Below are 24646 nucleotides of genomic sequence, written 5' to 3'. Positions count from 1 at the left end.
GACCCTCCTTTAGAAGAAGAAGGGGGGGAGAGGCAAGACCTGTAACAAAAAGAGTCTCTTCCAAACAGGGGAATTCTCAGCCATGTATTTCCAGGGAGTGATTTATGGCACTTGGTCCAGGTGGCCACAGAACTCTTAAAGGAAATCTTCACCCTGCAAATGATGGAAAGATGTAAAGTCCCTTCCTCAGGCCATAGGTGGGCAATTCATTCCTGCAAAAGATGGTTATTTTTGGGGGGAGGTGAACATCCAGACCTGAGTCTTCTGTGACATGGTTAAAGTATTTAACCATGGTTCAGGGTCAGGCCCAGTGGGTTACATTGTGCCTGTCCCATACTAGGAATCAAAGAAAAAATTGATTCACACACACACACACACACACACACACACACACACACAGAGAGAGAGAGAGAGAGAGAGAGAGAGAGAGAGACAGAGACAGAGACAGAGACAGAGACAGAGACAGAGAGACAGAGAGAGAAGGATATTCCTGGGGAAAAAAAGCAAAACTAAAACTAATAAAATGGTCTTCCTCCCTGCTCAAGGGAGGCCCATAAACCCACAGCTAGTTCAGAATCCAGATGACAACTAGCAAGTTCTCCTGCTTCTGGTAGGGGGTCAAGAGCATCCTCCTTTGCTCCAGGCCAGTTGACAAAATTCATGTCTCCTTTGTCCCCCTCAGCCTCCAGATTAAATGTGAAATGGAAACAAAGATTAAACACACACACACACACACACACACACACACACACACACACACACACAAAACACAAAAAAACACAGAGTTGAACAAGACAAAAGACAACCAGGTGCCTAGACTTACTGATTAGAAAAAAAACACTTCACTCTTTGGGTCAGGGGTTCTCCAGTGAATCCTGGATAAGTCCCCAAACTCAAATAGTATATAAACACAGTGTTTTATTTTGCAGAAGTCCAGCAAGATAGTGTCTCCCATTATCAAGATAGAGAGATAACCAAGGGAGCTTGTAGGCCCAACTTAAAGCACATTAGGGGAATTCCAGGGTGGGTGAAGTTTATCTTACTCTAACTCTAGACATTCCAGAACCACTACTGGGGTGTGAACTGCAAACTGTTGCTGAGAATGTCTAGAAACTGCTGCTGACCCAATGTCCTTGCCTCAAGCCAGGTAGTAGAGTATCTTCTTCTTCTTCTTTTTTTTTTTTTTTTTTGATTTTATTAACTTGAGTATTTCTTATATACATTTCAAGTATTATTCCCTTTCCCGGTTTATGGACAAACATCCCCCTAATCCCTCCCCCTCCCATTTTTATGAGTGTTCCCCTCCCCATCCTCCCCCCAATGCCGACCTCCCCCCAACAATTCACGTTCACTGGGGGTTCAGTCTTATCAGGACACAGGGCTTCCCCTTCCACTGGTGCTCTTACTAGGATATTCATTGCTACCTATGAGGTCAGAGTCCAGGGTCAGTCCATGTATAGTCTTTAGGTAGTGGCTTAGTCCCTGGAAGCTCTGGTTGCTTGGCATTGTTGTTCATAAGGGGTCTCGAGCCCCTTCAAGCTCTTCCAGTTCTTTCTCTGATTCCTTCAACGGGGGTCCTATTCTCAGTTCAGTGGTTGGCTGCTGGCATTCGCCTCTGTATTTGCTGTATTCTGACTGTGTCTCTCAGGAGCGATCTACATCCGGCTCCTGTCGGTCTGCACTTCTTTGCTTCATCCATCTTGTCTAATTGGGTGGCTGTATATGTATGGGCCACATGTGGGGCAGGCTCTGAATGGGTGTTCCTTCAGTCTCTGTTTTAATCTTTGCCTCTCCCTTCCCTGCCAAGGGTATTCTTTTTCCTCATTTAAAGAAGGAGTGAAGCATTCACATTTTGATCATCTGTCTTGAGTTTCATTTGTTCTAGGGATCTAGGGTAATTCAAGCATTTGGGCTAATAGCCACTTATCAATGAGTGCATACCATGTATGTCTTTCTGTGATTGGGTTAGCTCACTCAGGATGATATTTTCCAGTTCCAACCATTTGCCTACGAATTTCATAAACTCGTTGTTTTTGGTAGCTGAGTAATATTCCATTGTGTAGATGTACCACATTTTCTGTATCCATTCCTCTGTTGAAGGGCATCTGGGTTCTTTCCAGTTTCTGGCTATTATAAATAAGGCTGCGATGAACATAGTGGAGCACCTGTCTATTTTATATGCTGAGGCATCTTTTGGGTATATGCCCAAGAGAGGTATAGCTGGATCCTCAGGCAGTTCAATGTCCAATTTTCTGAGGGACCTCCAGACTGATTTCCAGAATGGTTTTACCAGTCTGCAATCCACCAACAATGGAGGAGTGTTCCTCTTTTTCCGCATCCTCCCCAGCATTTGCTGTCACCTGAGTTTTTGATCTTAGCCATTCTCACTGGTGTGAGGTGAAATCTCAGGGTTGTATTGATTTGCATTTCCCTTATGACTAAAGATGTTGAACATTTCTTTAGGTGTTCCTCAGCCATTCGGCATTCATCAGCTGTGAATTCTTTGTTTACCTCTGAACCCCATTTTTTAATAGGGTTATTTGTCTCCCTGCGGTCTAACTTCTTGAGTTCTTTATATATTTTGGATATAAGGCCTCTATCTGTTGTAGGATTGGTAAAGATCTTTTCCCAATCTGTTGGTTGCTGTTTTTGTCCTAACCACAGTGTCCTTTGCCTTACAGAAGCTTTGCAGTTTTATGAGATCCCATTTGTCGATTCTTGATCTTAGAGCATAAGCCATTGGTGTTTTGTTCAGGAAATTTTTTCCAGTGCCCATGTGTTCCAGATGCTTCCCTAGTTTTTTGTCTATTAGTTTGAGTGTATCTGGTTTAATGTGGAGGTCCTTGATCCACTTGGACTTAAGCTTTGTACAGGGTGATAAGAATAGATCGATCTGCATTCTTCTACATGCTGACCTCCAGTTGAACCAGCATCATTTGCTGAAAATGCTATCTTTTTTCCATTTGATGTTTTTGGCTCCTTTGTCAAAAATCAAGTGACCATAGGTATGTGGGTTCATTTCTGGGTCTTCAATTCTGTTCCATTGGTCTATCTGTCTGTCTCTGTACCAATACCATGCAGTTTTTATCACTAGTGCTCTGTAATACTGCTTGAGTTCAGGGATAGTGATTCCCCCTGAAGTCCTTTTATTGTTGAGGATAGTTTTAGATATCCTGTGTTTTTTCTTATTCCAGATGAATTTGCAAATTGTTCTGTCTAACTCTTTGAAGAATTGGATTGGTATTTTGATGGGGATTGCATTGAATCTGTAGATCACTTTTGGTAGAATGGCCATTTTTACTATATTAATCCTGCCAATCCATGAGCATGGGAGATCTTTCCATCTTCTGAGGTCTTCTTCAATTTCTTTCCTCAGTGTCTTGAAGTTCTTATTGTACAGATATTTACTTGCTTGGTTAAAGTCACACCGAGGTACTTTATATTATTTGGATCTATAATGAAGGGGGTCCTTTCCTTAATTTCTTTCTCGGCTTGTTTCTCTTTTGTGTAGAGGAAGGCTACTGATTTATTTGAGTTAATTTTATACCCAGCCACTTTGCTGAAGTTGTTTATCAGCATTAGTAATTCTCTGGTGGAACTTTTGGGATCACTTAAATACACTATCATATCATCTGCAAATAGTGATATTTTGACTTCTTCTTTTCTGATCTGTATCCCCTTGACCTCCTTTTGTTGTCTGATTGTTCTGGCTAGAACTTCAACAACTATATTGAATAAGTAGGGAGAGAGTGGGCAGCCTTGTCTAGTCCCTGATTTTAGTGGAATTGCTTCAAGTTTCTCTCCATTTAGTTTAATGTTAGCAACTGGTTTGCTCTATATGGCTTTTACTATGTTTAGGTATGGGCCTTGAATTCCTATTCTTTCCAGGACTTTTATCATGAAGGGGTGTTGAATTTTGTCAAATGCTTTCTCAGCATCTAATGAAATGATCATGTGGTTTTGTTCCTTCAGTTTGTTTATATAATGGATCACGTTGATGGTTTTCCGTATATTAAACCATCCCTGCATGCCTGGGATGAAGCCTACTTGATCATGGTGGATGATTGTTTTGATGTGCTCTTGGATTCGGTTTGCCAGAATTTTATTGAGTATTTTTGCGTCGATATTCATAAGGGAAATTGGTCTGAAGTTCTCTTTCTTTGTTGGGTCTTTGTGTGGTTTAGGTATAAGAGTAATTGTGGCTTCATAGATGGAATTCGGTAGTGATCCATCTGTTTCAATTTTGTGGAATAGTTTGGATATATTGGTATGAGGTCTTCTATGAAGGTTTGATTGAATTCTGCACTAAACCCGTCTGGACCTGGGCTCTTTTTGGTTGGGAGGCCTTTAATGACTGCTTCTATTTCCTTAGGAGTTATGGGATTGTTTAACTGGTTTATCTGTTCCTGATTTAACTTTGGTACCTGGTATCTCTCTAGGAAATTGTCCATTTCCTGTAGATTTTCAAGTTTTGTGAATATAGGTTTTTATAGTAAGATCTGATGATTTTTTGAATTTCCTCTGAATCTGTAGTTATGTCTCCCTTTTCATTTCTGATTTTGTTAATTTGGACACACTCTCTGTGTCCTCTCGTTAGTCTGGCTAAAGTTTTATCTATCTTGTTGATTTTCTCAAAGAACCAACTTTTGGTTCTGTTCATTCTTTCTATGGTCCTTTTTGTTTCTACTTGGTTGATTTCAGCTCTGAGTTTGGTTATTTCCTGCCTTCTACTCCTCCTGGGTGTATTTGCTTCTTTTTGTTCTAGACCTTTTAGGTGTGCTGTCAAGCTGCTGACATATGCTCTTTCCTGTTTCTTTCTGCAGGCACTCAGCGCTATGAGTTTTCCTCTTAGCACAGCTTTCATTGTGTCCCATAACTTTGGGTATGTTGTACCTTCATTTTCATTAAATTCTAAAAAGTCTTTAATTTCTTTCTTTATTTCTTCCTTGACCAGGTTATCGTTGAGTAGAGAATTGTTCAATTTCCACGTATATGTGGGCATTCTTCCCTTATTGTTATTGAAGACCAGCTTTAGGCCGTGGTGGTCTGATAGCACACATGGGATTATTTCTATCTTTCTGTACCTGTTGAGGCTCGTTTTTTGACCAATTATATGGTCAATTTTGAAGAAAGTACCATGAGGAGCTGAGAAGAAGGTATATCCTTTTAGGATAGAGTGTTCTATAAATATCTATTAAGTCCATTTGGCTCATGACTTCTCTTAGTCTGTCTAAGTCTCTGTTTAATTTCTGTTTCCATGATCTGTCCATTGATGACAGAGGGGTGTTGAAATCTCCTACTATTATTGTGTGAGGTGCAATGTGTGTTTTGAGCTTTAGTAAGGTTTCTTTTACGTATGTAGGTGCCCTTGTATTTGAAGCATAGATATTTAGGATGGAGAGTTCATCTTGGTGGATTTTTCCTTTGATGAATATGAAGTGTCCTTCCTTATCTTTTTTTTTTATTAACTTGCATATTTCTTATATACATTTTGAGTGTTATTCCCTTTCCCGGTTTCCGGGCCAACATCCCCCTCCCCCCTCCCCTGCCTTATGGGTATTCCCCTCCCAACCCTCCCCCCCATTGCCGCCCTCCCCCCAACAGTCTAGTTCACTGGGGGTTCAGTCTTAGCAGGACCCAGGGCTTCCCCTTCCACTAGTGCTCTTACTAGGATATTCATTGCTACCTATGAGGACAGAGTCCAGGGTCAGTCCATGTATAGTCTTTAGGTAGTGGCTTAGTCCCTGGAAGCTCTGGTTGCTTGGCATTGTTGTACATATGGAGTCTCGAGCCCCTTCAAGCTCTTCCAGTCCTTTCTCTGATTCCTTCAACAGGGGTCCTATTCTCAGTTCAGTGGTTTGCTGCTTCTTCTAGGGTATAGCTTGCCTCCTTATGTTGGGCTTTACCATGTATTATCGTTTGTAGTGCTGGATTTGTAGAAAGATATTGTGTAAATTTGGTTTCGTCATGGAATACCTTGGTTCCTCCATCTATATTAATTGAGAGTTTTGCAGGTTACAGTAACCTGGGCTGGCCTTTGTGTTCTCTTAAAGTCTGTATGACATATGTCCAGGATCTTCTGGCTTTCATAGTTTCTGGCGAAAAGTCTGGTGTGATTCTGATAGGTCTGCCTTTATATGTTACTTGACCTTTTTCCCTTACTGCTTTTAATATTCTTTCTTTATTTGTGCGTTTGGTGTTTTGACTATTATGTGATGGGAGGAGTTTCTTTTCTGGTCCAATCTATTTGGAGTTCTGTAGGCTTCTTTTATGCTTATGGGTAACTCTTTCTTTAGGTTAGGGACGTTTTCTTCTATGATTTTGTTGAAGATATTTACTGGTCCTTTGAGGTGGGACTTTAAGCTGGGACTTTGAGCTGGAAAGAACCCAGATGCCCTTCAACAGAAGAAGGATACAGAAAATGTGGTACATCTAGACAATGGAATATTACTCAGCTATCAAAAACAATGTCTTTATGAAATTCGTAGGCAAATGGTTGGAACTGGAAAATATCATCCTGAGTGAGGTAACCCAATCACAGAAAAACACACATGGTATGCACTCGTTGATAAGTGGCTATTAGCCCAAATGCTTGAATTACCCTAGATGCCTAGACCAAAAGAAACTCAAGACGGATGATCAAAATGTGAATGCTTCACTCCTTCTTTAAAAGGGGAACAAGAATACACTTGGCAAGGAATAGAGAGGCAAAGATTAAAACAGAGACAGAAGGAACACCCATTCAGAGCCTGCCCCACATGTGCCCCATACATATACAGCCATCCAATTAGAGAAGATGGATGAAGCAAAGAAGTGCAGGCAGACAGGAGCCGGATGTAGATCGCTCCTCAGAGACACAGACAGAATACAGCAAATACAGAGGCAAATGCCAGCAGCAAACCACTGAACTGAGAACGGGATCCCCGTTGAAGGAATCAGAGAAAGAACTTGAAGAGCTTGAAGGAGCTCAAGACCCCTTATGAACAATAATGCCAAGCAACCAGAGCTTCCAGGGACTAAGCCACTACCTAAGGACTATACATGGACTGACCCTGGACTCTGACCTCATAGGTAGCAATGAATATTCTAGTAAGATCACCAGTGGAAGGGGAAGCCCTTGGTCCTGCTAAGACTGAACCCCCAGTGAACGTGATTGTTGGGGGGAGGGCGGCATTGGGGGGAGGATGGGGAGGGGAACACCCATAAAGAAGGGAAGGGGGAGGGATTAGGGGGATGTTTGCCCAGAAACCGGGAAAGGGAATAACACTCAAAATGTAAAAAGGAAACACTCAAATAAATAAAAAAAAACAAAAACCAAAAAAAAACAAAAAAAACAAACCAACAAACAAACAAAAAAAAAAAAAAAAGGAGAAATCTCCTATTTGTGACTTAGCAGCACAATTGGAAACTCCTGAACAAAAGAAACAACATTCAAAAGGAGTAGATGGTTATAAACAAACTCTGGCACAAAGCAATGAAATAGAAACAAAAACATCAATAGCAGTAAAACAATACAAACAATGATATGATGAAATGAAGAACTGATTGAGAAAAATCTTAAAATTGATAAACTGTGAACGAATTTAACTAAATGGCAAAGAGAAAAATGCAAATTAATAAAATTAGGGATTAAAATGGGCATCAATATTGAGAACTAGCCTCATCTTGGAGAGACAATCTTAAGGAAGTGGTGTTTGGGAGCAATCAAAGAAATGACTCCAGATCAACTGAGTATAAACTCACAGCTCTGCAGTCTGTTCATGGCTCAAGGCAGCTCTCTGCTAGAGACAGTTATCTACATGAGATAACTCTGAACAAAGTTAGAAAAGCTTCTAGAAAAAAAACTTTTGGGTTTTCTGACTAAAGTCAAAAAAACTCCTAAAGAAAATTCTTGAATTTTCTGATCAAAGTCAAAAAGCTCACCAGAGAAATTCTTAAATATAACTGCAATAGTTCTCTACTAGCTCATCATTGCAGAACAAAAGTCCAGGCTTTCATTTACATATCAATTTAATCATTTACCTATGTTCCCTTTTGATTATCCCATGAATCAGCATTTTATGACCTTAGCCCCTAGATTCTTAGAAGCCAGCAAGTATCTTTTTTTTTTTTAACATGTCAAATGAAATCAGTCATCTGCCTGCCTCTGTAAGCACAGGCAATAAACTAGCTGGGTGGGATCTCACTCTGCCGTAACCATTCCTACCATGCTGGGCCTTAAATAGCTCTGTCCTAGGCTGACCTTGAACACACCTTGAAATCTACCCACCTTTGTATCATTCTGAGACATTAGAGATTAGCACAGCTGCCCCTGTTCTTCCAGGTCCTAAAAGCCCCTGATACAATTCACATTCCATCCCTATATTTTGCATAGTTGAGAAATTATATATTTTCGAACTCCTGCTTTCAGAGTTATTTCCCATACCTCAAGAGCTGTCCTGAAGGTCACAGTGATCAATATTTTGCTGAGCAACACTTTCTTGACTCCTGGATTCATACTGTTTAGACTGTCATGGAATCATTAGCCTAAACAGGGAGAGCATTCTCCAAAGGAGGAATGCTTGCCTCACACCTAGCAAGTATAAACACTCATGGAGGCCCACACCCTGCTAGCTATGCTCTAGGCAGGAACTGTCAAGCCATTCTTTCCACTTGGCCATGCATGACCCTGTACATCAAAGACACTGAGGAAATCTTGCTAGTCATAAGAATATAATGTGAAAATGTATAGTGGGAAATATAAGGAATAGATGAATTTGTGTGTGTGTGTGTGTGTGTGTGTGTGTGTGTGTGAAAGAGAGAGAGAGAGACCTACCAAAGTTAAACCAATATCAAATAAGCATTTTAAACAGACTCATAACCCTTTGTTAAATAGAAGAAATAATTAAATGCCTGCCAACAAAATGACCAATTCAGCACAAAATCCTGCTAGAACTTCAAGCAAGAAATAACATCAATACTAAAGAAGTTATTTCACAAAACGGAAAGTGAAGCAACAGTTACTGTTAGGGTTTTGAATCTTGGCCTGTGCCGGGACAGAAACACCAAGCCAACATGATTCCACGTGGAGAGGTTTAATGAGAGAAAAAAGGTAGAGGAGAGGAAAGGCAAGAACAGAGAATAACAAAGAGTAAGAGGGGGTAAGAGAGGAGTAAGAGAGACTAAGAGGAGGAGGACGGGGCAAGCAGCCTCTTATATAGTCAGGCATAGCTGGCTGTTGCTAGGCGACTGTGGGACACAACATACCTGGCTGCTGCCAGGTAGCTGTGGGGCTGCAGCTTAGACAGAACACCAACATTCCCCCATTTTGGTTTAATTACAAAGAAAAATTAGAAGTGATGGTGAAGCAGGTGGTGGTTGTGGTGGTGGTCTCATGGTGTAGATGGTGTGGCAGCCACAGTGATTGAATCCCTGTGATACATAGGGAAGTGGAAGCAGATGTAACGGGAAGGCCCAACAGTAGGACTCACAGCAGAAATCTTGGGTCCTGTGCACAAAAGTGATGTTCATCTCCAGTCTTCTCCACAGCCAGTGCGAGAGTACAGCCCTTGGTGAGGGACCGTGACTATACCCTGGGCCAAGGGTGGAGTGAGGGCAATGCAGTAGTAGTGTGAGGCCCATAGACCCACTGGCTGATGATGCTATCCGCAGCTGCTGTGCCCCGAGAAGCACAGTGGCCTGGCGGCGGGCCAGGTGGTCATGAGGAGATTATAAACCCTGTCTGTTTCATCTGAGTCTTGGCACCAATGCTAGGATTCGAATCTCAGCCTGTGCCTGGGCGGAAAACACCAAGCCAACATGGTTTCACATGGAGAGGTTTAGTGAGAGAAAAAGGGTGGAGGAGAGGAAAGGTTGGCCATGGGCACATGGAGGTAAGGGGAAAGAAAGCAAGAGCAGAGAAGAACAAAGAGTAAGAGGGGGTAAGAGGGGAGTAAGAAAGAGTAAGAGGAAGGGGAGGGGGCAAGCAGCCACTTATATAGTCAGGCACAGCTGGCTGTTGCTAGGCGACTGTGGGGGAGAGAATACCTGGCTGCTGCTAGGTAGTTGTGGGACTGGAGCTTAGACAGAATACCAACAGTTACTTCATTTTAGAAGGACAGAGTTACTAAAATACCCAGGCCACATAAAACTCAAATAAAAAGGAAAAAAGAACCAAGGAAGGAAGGAAGGAAGGGAAGATGGAGGGAAAGAAGGAAGGAAAGAAGGAAGGAAAGATGGAAGGAAAGAAGGAAGGAAGAAGTGGAAGAAAGGAAAGAAAGAAAATTACACACTGCTAACATTTATGTACATAAATATAAAACATTTTATGAAAATCCTTGCAATCCATACTTCTGCTTGCAAAAACAAATCCAAAAATACATAAAAAAAGATGATCTAAGAAAATCAAGTTGCCTTCATCCCAGAGATGCAGAGATGGTTCAACATACATAAATCAATAAATATAATCTGTGGGATGATGTCACAGGTGAGGCAGGTAAAAGATAGAAGGAGGCCTGTCATTGGATGAGAAGGAAGGATGGGCAGGAGAAAAGTTTGAAGGAAGAAGAGGAGACTGGAACGGAAAGGAGGAAGAGACAGGAGGGAGAGGGAGAGAAGCCGTGGCAGGACAATATGGCAGATGACGTTAAGATTCTGCTCTGTGTATTTACAGGTTGTTATCAATGTTCCTAAGGGATGGATGGTACCCGGCTTTGTATGTTTAAGTGGGCAATTATATTTTATCAATTGGATCTAAGATTATTGTGTTGTGTGTTCTTTAACATGTAGATTTAAGTGTAATGGAGTGTGGGGCGACTGGTCTGGGCCACCACAGAGTTAGGATGTGTTTCCGACAAGATATCTAGGAGATATCTTGTGGCACTGAGGTGCCGGACCTAGTGGGATAAAAGACAATCATACTTTTTTTTATTTTTTATATTTTTACAACAACAATAATCTACCACATAAATGTACTGAAATACAAAAACTATTGTCTCAATACTTGCAGAAAAGACCTTTGAAAAATCCAACATTTTTTCATGATAAAAATTCTGGAGGGACTAGGGATACAAAGGACATATTTCAACATAATAAAGGCAGTTTATAGTAAGCTCACAGCCAACATCAACCTAAACAGTGAGAAGAAATTCACAGCATTTCTACTAAAATCAAGACAACAAAAGGATCTCCACTTGTTTCATACATATATAATACAATATATTACTTGAAGTTAGAACAGTAAGGAGATTGAGTGGATACAAATAGTAAAGAAGAGATCCAAGTAACTTTAATTGCAGATGATATGATTTTATATATGAAAGACTCTATTCAACCAGGAAACTTATAGCTGATAAAAGTTTTAAGTACAGTTGCAGGGTATAAAATGAACATACATTGATCATAAAGAAACTTACTAGAGTAGAAACTTCTTAAAATATATGCATATGAAAAAAATAAGTATAATCAATTAACAAGGGAAACAAGCCCCAACTAGACATCCATGTAAAAACTCCCATGCTAGGAATAAGGTACTTCTAATTTAATTATTTTGGGAAAGGAGGCCACATAGAAACTCCAAAGCAACTTTGGTAATTGTAGAGGCTATTGGTTGCTCATCAACAGATTTATTGTAAAGCTCTATTTCTGAAAATATTACTTACTGTCTCATAGAAAATCGGCAAGTTGAGGGGGTGCCTTACAAGAGGCTTCATCCCTATTGACTAGTGTTCATAGAACTAAAAGGTACTTCAAATGCTGCCAGAGGAGATAGATACACAGTAACCCCCGTTCAAACTCCTCAATCTACAATGATGACTTGACTACATGATATACTGTTGTAATAGTGGAATAAATGCTCTGAGAGTAACCAGTGGTTTTCTGGATGGATTTATGGTCCACTCCATGATATGTAACCTATTCCTGACTGAGACACTGCCAAGAACCTGAGATGACATAGCCCACAAGCCTATGAGAAAAAATAGTCTATTATTCTGCTACAAAATAACAATATCAGAATTCCTAGAGGCATTTTTCTACATGTACAGACCAGCTTCTCACTGAGCCATCATTAGAGAAGCTTCCTCTTGCAGCAAATGGGAAGTAATACAGAGATCCATATCTAGAAAATGTTCAGGAAGTGAGAGACCATAAAACTCTCAGACCGAAAGGGATATCTTTGTCAAACTTTTCTGCAGAAGAGGAGGTAGAAAGATTGCAAAAAGCAGAGGGGATGGATAATTCCAAGAAATATTTTGGATACAACACTAATAACACACTTGTGAACTTACAGTAAACATGACAACATGCTCAGTCCTGCCCTGATGTGCACAGATCTAAAGCTAATAGGGTTCCAGCAATAAGATGAGGAAATAGACATGATTTCCCATCCCTAACCAAGAAATTATCTCCAACTGACAACCAGTCATAAAGGAAAAATTCCTCTAGGGAGCATCATTGCATATATAAAACACACATAAGGACAGGCCCTATGCTCAGAAGTAGATAGTCAACACAAATGAACTCAAGGGAATTTGAGAAATTTTTTTACTCATTTGACTTTAGTAATTATATTACTGTTGTTTGTGTGTTATAGCTTCAGATTTTGTGTCTTTATTTCTTTATGGGTTTTATTTGAGTGTGTGTATGCTTGTGTGTGTATGTGTGTGTGTATATATAAATTTTTCATGGTCTTTAATCTCTTTCATTTATTATGATTTTAGTTTAGTTTTAGTCTTTTATCTTTCCTTGTTCGTCTGTTTGCCTCATAGATGGAAAAAATGAAGGCATGTATTTGGAAGTGTTTGAATGCAAAGAGGATTGGGAAGGAGTAAAGGAAGGGAAACCCTGATCAGAATACATTGTATGAAAAGAGATATTTTTCAATAAAAAATTAGCATTCACATGTTCAAATAATAGACTGAGAAAAAAGTTAGGGGAGTATACATTTTACAATAGTTCAAAAATATCTTGAACTAACTCTAATGAAGCAATTGAAAGACTTGAGAAATAAAATCCTTAAGACATTGAAGTAGGATAATGAGGAAGAAATCAGAAGATTGAAATATTTCCCTCACTAAAGAACTGGTTTGATAAACCTAGAGAAATCTCCATCAAACTAAACTAATCAACAAATTTTAATTAAATACCCATCAGAATTAAATAGATATAATGATAAAACCCTAACAGGATTGGTAGAAAAACAAGCATGTTTAAAAATGGCGTCAAATTGAAGACCCATACATAAATCTACATGCCTATTTTGTTTTTCATAAATACTCCAGAAATACAAAGTGGAAAAAAGACAAAATGGTTCTGATTAATTTGGGTAGCTGAATGCAGAAGAGTACAAATAGAACCATGCTTTACTCTGCACAAAAAAATCAACTCCAAGTGGACAATTTGGACCAAGGACCTCAGTATAGGACAAGATGCCCTGAATCTGAATAAAGAGAAAATAGGGAGATAGTCATAAACTTTTTGCCATTGGAAATGACTTTCTGAATAGGACACAGTGTCTGAAAACAACAATTAATTGCAAGGAGCCATATTGGATTTGGGCCTAGCCGCTTTTTGACTGCATGGTTCAAAGTGACTCTGGGCTGTTTGGCCACAGAGACTCACCCCAAAGATGACTGCCATAAATCTTAAGATTGTTGGATAAAGCCTCTCCCATGAATTTACGGCACAGGAGTATAACATTCAAGGGATGCCTCAGCTCGAGCAGATACCAGTTATCTCCTCAGTCAACACCCAGTGTCTCCACCACCTGACCTCATCGCCTGACTTCTTTGCCTCCAGCTATCACTGCCTATACCCTCATCTCCCCCTCCTTCATATTTCACAAAGGTCACTCCCCCTACCTGAAAGCCTTAAAAGCTGCAATGTTCATCCCAATAAACGAGACCTTGACAACAGAACTTTTGCTTGGTCTCCTTCTCTTCACCCCCATTTTGGCCCACAGGTAGAAAGCCTCTTCGGGACCCTGAATAACTGGGTCCCCGCTGGCGGGGACAATTAATAAATGGAATCTCTTGAAAATGAAAACTTCAATATGGTAAAGGACACCATTTTTCAGACCAAGCAACAATCTTCAAAATGGAATAAGATCTTTACCATGCAACCAGTAGAAAGTTAATATCTAAAATATATAAAAAAGTAAAAAAGATGAATATCAAGAAAACAACCCAATTTTAAAAGATGAAACATACATAAACAGAAAGTTCTCAGGAGAAGAAAGACAGGAAACTGAGAAGCACTGAAATAAATGTTCACTAACTTCAGTCATCAAGAAAATGACATCACAAGTATTTTAGATTTAATCTTGCACCTGTCATATTGAACACGGTAAAGAAAACAAATGATACAACTTACTGGAGAGAATGTGGGGAAAGGGGAGCATTTTTCATTGTGAGTACGAACTTCTACAGCTTTAGGTTAATGTCATTATGCAGGTGAAGGCAAGTAGAGGATGGTATGAGGCCTGTCATTGCATGAGAAGGAGGGATGAACAGGAGAAAATTTTAGAGGATCAGGAGACTGGAGCAAGGGGGAGACTGGAGGCGGATGTTAAGATTTCTTTCTTCACATTTACAGGTTGTTATGGCTATTATTTCTTTTCTTTTTTTCAAAGATTTATTTAGTGTGTATATATATACATATATATGTGTGTTTAGTATATATATATATACTGTAGCTGTCTTTAGACATACCAGAAGAGGGCATCATATCTCATTACATATGGTTGTGAGTCAACATGTGGTTGCTGAGATTTGAACTCAGGACCTCTGGAAGAGCAATCAGTGCTCTTAACCACTGAGCCATCTCTCCAGCCCTGTTATGGCTATTCTTTAGAGATGGATGTGTACAGGATTTTGTGTGTCTAGAGTAAAATATATCTTATCTAGGTGGGCAATTATATCTTATCAATTAGATCAGAGGTTATTGTGTTCTATGTTCTTTCCTGTGGCAATTTAATTGAGTTCAAGAGAGTGTGTGGTGGCTGGACAAATTGGGCCACCACAGAATTGGAATGTTTATGTCTGGCATGGTGGCAACCTGCCTTGGGAACTAGATGTAGAGAGAATATCGCTGGGATCAGAGAGTAGCCATCCACAGTGTGATATGGGATGGAGCTTAGCAGGTGAGATGCTTTGTTGACTGAGATGAAAATATCTCACAGATGCCATGTGGCCCTACAGTGCCAGCACTTATGTGGGTTAAAAATAAACCTTTTATTTAGTTTTACAGCAACATACAGACATCCTTGAACTCAGTGTGGTGGCTCCTCAACAACCGGGGAATCAATTTACCTCAAGATCCAGGTAGACCACAATTGGGCATATACCCAAAAGACTCTATATCCTACCAGGTTCTTGCTCATTCATGTTCATTATGACTCTATTCATAATAGCCAGAAGTGGGAAACAGTCTAGATGTCCATCAAACATTGAATGAATAGTGAAAGTGTGGTAAATTATACAATGCAATAGTTAAAAATAGTTATGAAATTTACAAGTAAATGGATCGAGATAGAAAATCCCATCCTGAGTAAATCAATCCAGACACCCCAAAACAAAAATTGTGTATTATCTCTTTTATACAGACATTAGCTTTTTATTTACAATATGTAATCTCTATAACCACAGAAGTTAAGTATCAAATGAGATATTGGGGAGATTCAAGGCTCTCAGAAAGGAGGACTAGAATATATAGTTATGGAGAGTCACGGTAGAGAACCCGGATTAAGTGGAAAAATTGGGTAGGAATTTAGAAAATAGGGATGAGGATGGGAATATTTGGAGAGACATCTCACTAAAGGCCATTTAAGGGAACATATGAAGACCTACTAATCTACAAGCTTTCTAAAATATATACAGATTTGAAAGATATCTAAATGGAATCACTAAGTAATGTGGGAGACAATGTCCCATAAAGACACCTTTACAACCAACTGAAAGTTCCACTAGTAATAATGGTTCTCATCTAACTGATCTCTTCACCAAAGGGGTCACCTGGAAACCTCCAAGGATCTTAGGGTATTTCCAAATCTATTTATTTTCTTCAACAACCTGATCATAAGGTCCTATTATGAAAGATAATACTTTTGCCCCTAATCATGGGGAAGTCAAATTGCTGCCTAGCTAGAAGCTTCATATCATACTAATTTGTGTTCATGATACTGGAAGGTACTCTTTTATACTACCAGAGGAGAAAAGTAAACAGCCTGATACCAACTCATCTATCTAGAGTAGTGACATGCCTGCAAAATATACTGGTATAATATTGGCACAAATATGGGAGTAACTAACTGATTGGATTTTAGACTCACTTCACACAGTGGAACTCCGTGCCTTACATTGCTCATTTAGCCCTGAATCTAAGATTTGATAGCCCATGGGCCTAAAAAAAAATCAAATACTACTGTTTTGCTAAAGAATTGTAGCAAGAAAATTACTCCCAACTACATTCTGCTTTTCTTACAGATCAGTGCCTCACACAGTCTTCATCAGAGAAGATTCCTCTTTCAATAGTTCAGAATCTATACAGAGAGCCACAAATGGAAAATGTACAGAGAGTAAGAGATTTTGTAACAGCCAGTTCTAAATGTAATGTCTTCATCATATCCCTTGCCTTATGAGTCAGGGAGCTATGTAGAAGAGGAGACAGAAAGATTGTAAGAGCCAGTGGTGATGGCTAGATATCAAGAAAACTGTCTTCTAGATAAAAGAGGACTCATGCATATGAACTGGCAGTGTCTGGTAAGATACATAATGCTTACATGGGCTCAAGCTGATTGGGCTCAAAGCATAGAGAGGGGAGAATATGCATGGACTTCCACTCCTAATCTAGAATGAAACTACACCTTTGTAGTATCATTTTTGAGAACTCTGGAAGTTTGATTAAGAATGTACCTTTATTTTAACCCCAGGTGTAGGATTGTCCATAGCAGCTGACTCGTGGTCTAGCAGAAGCATGGTTTTGCCAACTGCAGATAATCTTTGCAATTGTGTGACATTTGGAATTCTGGGAACTTTTCAGAGGGTACATAAATAGTAGGTCTTAACAGGTGGTGTGAGTGGTTATTGGTCATTTAGGGAGATTAGCTGAGGATTGATAGTAGCCCTGATTAAAGAACAGAAAATTCTCAGACAAAATGCCTCTCTCTCTCTCTCTCTCTCTCTCTCTCTCTCTCTCTCTCTCTCTCTCTCTCTCTCTCTCTATCCGTATCTATTTCCTATGTTGAGGGTAAAACCAGGGCGGGGGGGGGGGGAGGATGAGAAAATGAAGAACCCATAAGTTAGCAAAGACCAGCTACTCAGTTTTTGTCTTCTTGCAAAGAGGAAAATTTCTTCAATGGAGTCTCACTTAATGGATTAAATACACTTAAGATTAAGCCCCGTGCTCAGCAATCGATGCAAAACACCCAACATGATAGTTCTGTATATATTTTGACTCATATTTCTTTATTTTTTTGTCCTGTTGCTTGTATACTATGGTTTCTGATTTTCTTAGGGTTTTTTTTTTTTTTTTAGTTTTGTTTAGGTTTCTTTGTGTGTTTATATATGTGTGAGTTTCTTGTGTCATTCTTTGTTCTCTTTGTTCCTGTATTTTGCTTGTTTTTCTTGGTGTTTCCTAAAGACAAACAGAAAGAAAGAACATAGAAATGAGAGAACAAGGAGGTCAGAAAGATCTGGAAGGAGCTGGTGAGAAGAGACAAACAAACGAAATATATTGTACGAACATGTTTCAAATAAGGAAAAGCTAGAAATAAAAAGAAATAGCTATAAATGTACAAAATAGAAAGAGATTTAGAGTCATGCTCCAGCACTGACAATGTTTCTGGATGTTAAAGTACATGAGAAATTTAAGTACAGTATTATTATACAGATAGGAATTTTATGGAATAGTTAAACCCAAGCATAGAGAAAATAGAATGGTGCTTTCTAGTAGAAAGGAAGAGAAAATTGGCAATTTAATGAATATAGACTTTTTATTTTATAAGATGAAATGGTTCTCAAGATTATTTGTACAAGTGGATTTTCTGTTCATAAGAATGTCCTGGTAGCTTGCAGGGAAATTACCATTGATCATAACTATGTGAACCCAGAAAAAGTAGCTATGCCAGCATGAGGGATCCCTTAATGTATATATTTGTCTGCACTGCACTGAGGCACACAGAATTACAATAGATTTTTTAATCTATTTTTAAAAGCTACTACAAAGACTAAAAATGCTACAAATTACTGGCACAATGAATGATTTTAATATTGAATTGATATCCAAATTTTGCAAATTTTATATCATCTTTTATTCTTGGTTTGAATAATCAAATTTTAAAGGAACCATTGGATAAATACATATACTAATAAAATAATAATATGTTGGTTACAAAAATCTTTTGTTTCCCTTCTTTGGTAAAATGTTCAATTTAGTAACTACAATTCAAAATTTAATTTCTAATGAAATAAACTATAAGTAGTGTGTTTAAAATAAAGAATGTGACAACTAGGTATCTACGTCAGGTTTAAAAAAAGACATCAACAGAATAAATTTAGATTTGTAACATCTGCATATTATATCCTATAAGCAGAAAGGATAATAATTTATAATTGGAATATAAATGACATTTTAAAGCTTGAAAACTTTCCTTTGCCTTTCTCTGTTCAATTAAGATGATCATAAACGGGCTGGGGATTTAGCTCAGTGGTAGAGCGCTTGCCTAGGAAGCGCAAGGCCCTGGGTTCGGTTCCCAGCTCCGAAAAAAAGAACCAAAAAAAAAAAAAAAGATGATCATAAACATTCAGTGTATTATGGAGAGACAGACAGACAGACAGACACAGAGAGACACAGAGTCAGAAAAAGGAGGCAATATATAGATTAATCCCTATTGGATAAGGTTAGTGGAATGTATTTAATGAACCCTGATTATTTTAAGTATATATTTATTGAAAACAATCACAATGAGTATTTGTTTTATGAATGGCAAATTATCTATTTTGTGAAGTATTTTCACATTGTCTCTGAACTACATTTATAAATAGAATAGAAGATGGCAAGTTAATACTATAATTTCAGTGAAATTTAAGGATTATTCATATGACAGCCTAGAAACATTTCTAACAGCTTGAACTTTCTGTATCATCAAAAATGACATATGATTTGTAGAGCACAGCAAAAGTTTGACCCAAAATATCAGACAAGGAAAATTCTTTCAACTTGGAGATTTCATCTTAACTGAAGTCAGAGGGACAATGATGAACAAAACAAACTGGAAATGCTGGTAGAGTTGTGGAGAAAGGAACCACTTATTCATAGTTCTGGGGATAGAGAACTGGTCCAGCCCCTCTGTGAATTGCTGTGTAGAGTTCTGAAAAAGTTGAAAATAAATCTACCATATATATGCCCAAAGGACTCAGTATTCTTTTCCGGATATTATTTTCCACTTATGTCTATTGCTGCCCTATAAAATATAGCTACAAAATGGCAACAACTTAAATGTCCTTAAACTGATGAATGAATAATGAAAACATGGTACATATGGAATGTTATTAATCTGTAAAGAAAACTAAAATCATAAAACGTACAAGTAAATGGATGGAACTAATATATATATATATATATATATATATATATATATATATATATATACACATATATATATGCATATAATAACACAGACCTTGAAAGACAAATGTCATGTTTGTTTTTTTTTGTTGTTGTTGTTGGAGGCTCTAAATTTTCAGAGGTGAGTATTAAGTTCAGGGTAAGGGAAGAAACCAGGAAAGTTAAAATAAAAAAGAAGGAAGAAAGAAAGAAAAAAGACCACTCCTAAGGCAGGGGTACAGTGTATAGCAACAACAGAGCGGGCTAGCAAGGAGACCTGATGGAGGAAATAATTGAGGAGGGCTTCTAGTTGGTGAGAGGCAAAGAAAAGTATTTAAAGTAAGAGGGGGGAGACCCTGTGAGAGAGAGACCCAACCGCCTGGTCAGGTGGGCACTCCTGAGGCTGCAGAGCGGAAGAGACCACCAACACTGCTCACCCCTGCCCACATCCCTGGCCCAAGAGGAAACTGTATAAGGCCTCTGGGCTCCCGTGGGGGAGGGCCCAGGAGCGGCAGGACCCCTGTGCCTGAGACACCACCAGAACCAGAAGGAAACAGACCGGATAAACAGTTCTCTGCACCCAAATCCCGTGGGAGGGAGAGCTGAACCTTCAGAGAGGCAGACAACCCTGGGAAACCAGAAGAGACTGCTCTCTGCACACACATCTCGGACGCCAGAGGAAAAAGCCAAAGACCATCTGGAACCCTGGTGCACTGAAGCTCCCGGAAACGGCGGCACAGGTCTTCCTGGTTGCTGCCGCCACAGAGAGCCCGTGGGCAGCACCCCACGAGCGAACTTGAGCCTTGGGACCACAGGTAAGACCAACTTTTCTGCTGCAAGAAAGCTGCCTGGTGAACTCAAGACACAGGCCCACAGGAACAGCTGAAGACCTGTAGAGAGGAAAAACCACACGCCGGAAAGCAGAACATTCTGTCCCCATAACTGACTGAAAGAGAGGAAAACAGGTCTACAGCACTCCTGACACACAGGCTTATAGGACAGTCTAGCCACTGTCAGAAATAGCAGAACAAAGTAACACTAGAGATAATCTGATGGCGAGAGGCAAGCGCAGGAACCCAAGCAACAGAAACCAAGACTACATGGCACCATCGGAGCCCAATTCTCCCATCAAAACAAACATGGAATATCCAAACACACCAGAAAAGCAAGATCTAGTTCCAAAATCATTTTTGATCATGATGCTGGAGGACTTCAAGAAAGACGTGAAGAACTCCCTTAGAGAACAAGTAGAAGCCTACAGAGAGGAATCGCAAAAATGCCTGAAAGAATCGCAAAAATCCCTGAAAGAATTCCAGGAAAACATAAATAAACAAGTAGAAGCCCATAGAGAGGAGACACAAAAATCCCTGAAAGAATTCCAGGAAAACATAAATATACAAGTAGAAGCCTATAGAGAGGAGACACAAAAATCCCTGAAAGAATTCCAGGAAAACACAATCAAACAGTTGAAGGAATTAAAAATGGAAATAGAAGCAATCAAGAAAGAACACATGGAAACAACCCTGGATATAGAAAACCAAAGGAAGAGACAAGGAGCTGTAGATACAAGCTTCACCAACAGAATACAAGAGATGGAAGAGAGAATCTCAGGAGCAGAAGATTCCATAGAAATCATTGACTCAACTGTCAAAGATAATGTAAAGAGGAAAAAGCTACTGGTCCAAAACATAAGGAAATCCAGGACTCAATGAGAAGATCAAACCTAAGGATAATAGGTATAGAAGAGAGTGAAGACTCCCAGCTCAAAGGACCAGTAAATATCTTCAACAAAATCATAGAAGAAAACTTCCCTAACCTAAAAAAAGAGATACCCATAGACATACAAGAAGCCTACAGAACTCCAAATAGATTGGACCAGAAAAGAAACACCTCCCGTCACATAATTGTCAAAACACCAAACGCACAAAATAAAGAAAGAATATTAAAAGCAGTAAGGGAAAAAGGTCAAGTAACATATAAAGGGAGACCTATCAGAATCACACCAGACTTCTCGCCAGAAACTATGAAGGCCAGAAGATCCTGGACTGATGTCATACAGACCCTAAGAGAACACAAATGCCAGCCCAGGTTACTGTATCCAGCAAAACTCTCAATTAACATTGATGGAGAAACCAAGATATTCCATGACAAAACCAAGTTTACACAATATCTTTCTACAAATCCAGCACTACAAAGGATAATAAATGGTAAAGCCCAACATAAGGAGGCAAGCTATATCCTAGAAGAAGCAAGAAACTAATCGTCTTGGCAACAAAAGAAAGAGAATGAAAGCACACAAACATAACCTCACATCCAAATATGAATATAACAGGAAGCAATAATCACTATTCCTTAATATCTCTCAATATCAATGGCCTCAACTCCCCAATAAAAAGAAATAGATTAACAAACTGGATACGCAACGAGGACCCTGCATTCTGCTGCCTACAGGAAATACACCTCAGAGACAAAGACAGACACTACCTCAGAGTGAAAGGCTGGAAAACAACTTTCCAAGCAAATGGTCAGAAGAAGCAAGCTGGAGTAGCCATTCTAATATCAAATAAAATCAATTTTCAACTAAAAGTCATCAAAAAAGATAGGGAAGGACACTTCATATTCATCAAAGGAAAAATCCACCAAGATGAACTCTCAATCCTAAATATCTATGCCCCAAATACAAGGGCAACTACATACGTAAAAGAAACCTTACAAAAGCTCAAAACACACATTGCACCTCACACAATAATAGTGGGAGATTTCAACACCCCACTCTCATCAATGGACAGATCATGGAAACAGAAATTAAACAGTGATGTCGACAGACTAAGAGAAGTCATGAGCCAAATGGACTTAACGGATATTTATAGAACATTCTATCCTAAAGCAAAAGGATATACCTTCTTCTCAGCTCCTCATGGTACTTTCTCCAAAATTGACCATATAATTGGTCAAAAAACGGGCCTCAACAGGTACAGAAAGATAGAAATAATCCCATGTGTGCTATCAGACCACCACGGCCTAAAGCTGGTCTTCAATAACAATAAGGGAAGAATGCCCACATATATGTGGAAATTGAACAATGCTCTACTCAACGATAACCTGGTCAAGGAAGAAATAAAGAAAGAAATTAAAAACTTTTTAGAATTTAATGAAAATGAAGATACAACATACCCAAACTTATGGGACACAATGAAAGCTGTGCTAAGAGGAAAACTCATAGCGCTGAGTGCCTGCAGAAAGAAACAGGAAAGAGCATATGTCAGCAGCTTGACAGCACACCTAAAAGCTCTAGAACAAAAAGAAGCAAATACACCCAGGAGGAGTAGAAGGCAGGAAATAATCAAACTCAGAGCTGAAATCAACCAAGTAGAAACAAAAAGGACCATAGAAAGAATCAACAGAACCAAAAGTTGGTTCTTTGAGAAAATCAACAAGATAGATAAACCCTTAGCCAGACTAACGAGAGGACACAGAGAGTGCGTCCAAATTAACAAAATCAGAAATGAAAAGGGAGACATAACTACAGATTCAGAGGAAATTCAAAAAATCATCAGATCTTACTATAAAAACCTATATTCAACAAAATTTGAAAATCTTCAGGAAATGGACAATTTCCTAGACAGATACCAGGTATCGAAGTTAAATCAGGAACAGATAAACCAGTTAAACAACCCCATAACTCCTAAGGAAATAGAAGCAGTCATTAAAGGTCTCCCAACAAAAAAGAGCCCATGTCCAGACGGGTTTAGTGCAGAATTCAATCAAACCTTCATAGAAGACCTCATACCAATATTATCCAAACTATTCCACAAAATTGAAACAGATGGAGCACTACCGAATTCCTTCTACGAAGCCACAATTACTCTTATACCTAAACCACAAAAAGACACAACAAAGAAAGAGAACTTCAGACCAATTTCCCTTATGAATATCGACGCAAAAATACTCAATAAAATTCTGGCAAACCGAATCCAAGAGCACATCAAAACAATCATCCACCATGATCAAGTAGGCTTCATCCCATGCATGCAGGGATGGTTTAATATACGGAAAACCATCAACGTGATCCATTATATAAACAAACTGAAAGAACAGAACCACATGATCATTTCATTAGATGCTGAGAAAGCATTTGACAAAATTCAACACCCCTTCATGATAAAAGTCCTGGAAAGAATAGGAATTCAAGGCCCATACCTAAACATAGTAAAAGCCATATACAGCAAACCAGTTGCTAACATTAAACTAAATGGAGAGAAACTTGAAGCAATCCCACTAAAATCAGGGACTAGACAAGACTGCCCACTCTCTCCCTACTTATTCAATATAGTTCTTGAAGTTCTAGCCAGAGCAATCAGACAACAAAAGGAGATCAAGGGGATACAGATCGGAAAAGAAGAAGTCAAAATATCACTATTTGCAGATGACATGATAGTATATTTAAGTGATCCCAAAAGTTCCACCAGAGAACTACTAAAGCTGATAAACAACTTCAGCAAAGTGGCTGGGTATAAAATTAACTCAAATAAATCAGTTGCCTTCCTCTATACAAAAGAGAAACAAGCCGAGAAAGAAATTAGAGAAACGACACCCTTCATAATAGACCCAAATAATATAAAGTACCTCGGTGTGACTTTAACCAAGCAAGTAAAAGATCTGTACAATAAGAACTTCAAGACACTGAGGAAAGAAATTGAAGAAGACCTCAGAAGATGGAAAGATCTCCCATGCTCATGGATTGGCAGGATTAATATAGTAAAAATGGCCATTTTACCAAAAGCAATCTACAGATTCAATGCAATCCCCATCAAAATACCAATCCAATTCTTCAAAGAGTTAGACAGAACAATTTGCAAATTCATCTGGAATAACAAAAAACCCAGGAGAGCTAAAGCTATCCTCAACAATAAAAGGCCTTCAGGGGGAATCACTATCCCTGAACTCAAGCAGTATTACAGAGCAATAGTGATGAAAACTGCATGGTATTGGTACAGAGACAGACAGATAGACCAATGGAATAGAATTGAAGACCCAGAAATGAAGCCACACACCTATGGTCACT

The sequence above is a fragment of the Rattus norvegicus genome, chromosome X (assembly GCF_021556685.1).
Source record: "Rattus norvegicus strain SHRSP/BbbUtx chromosome X, alternate assembly SHRSP_T2T, whole genome shotgun sequence".
In the NCBI taxonomy this organism is placed as follows: Eukaryota; Metazoa; Chordata; class Mammalia; order Rodentia; family Muridae; genus Rattus; species Rattus norvegicus.
This window is presented reverse-complemented; position numbering follows the sequence as displayed.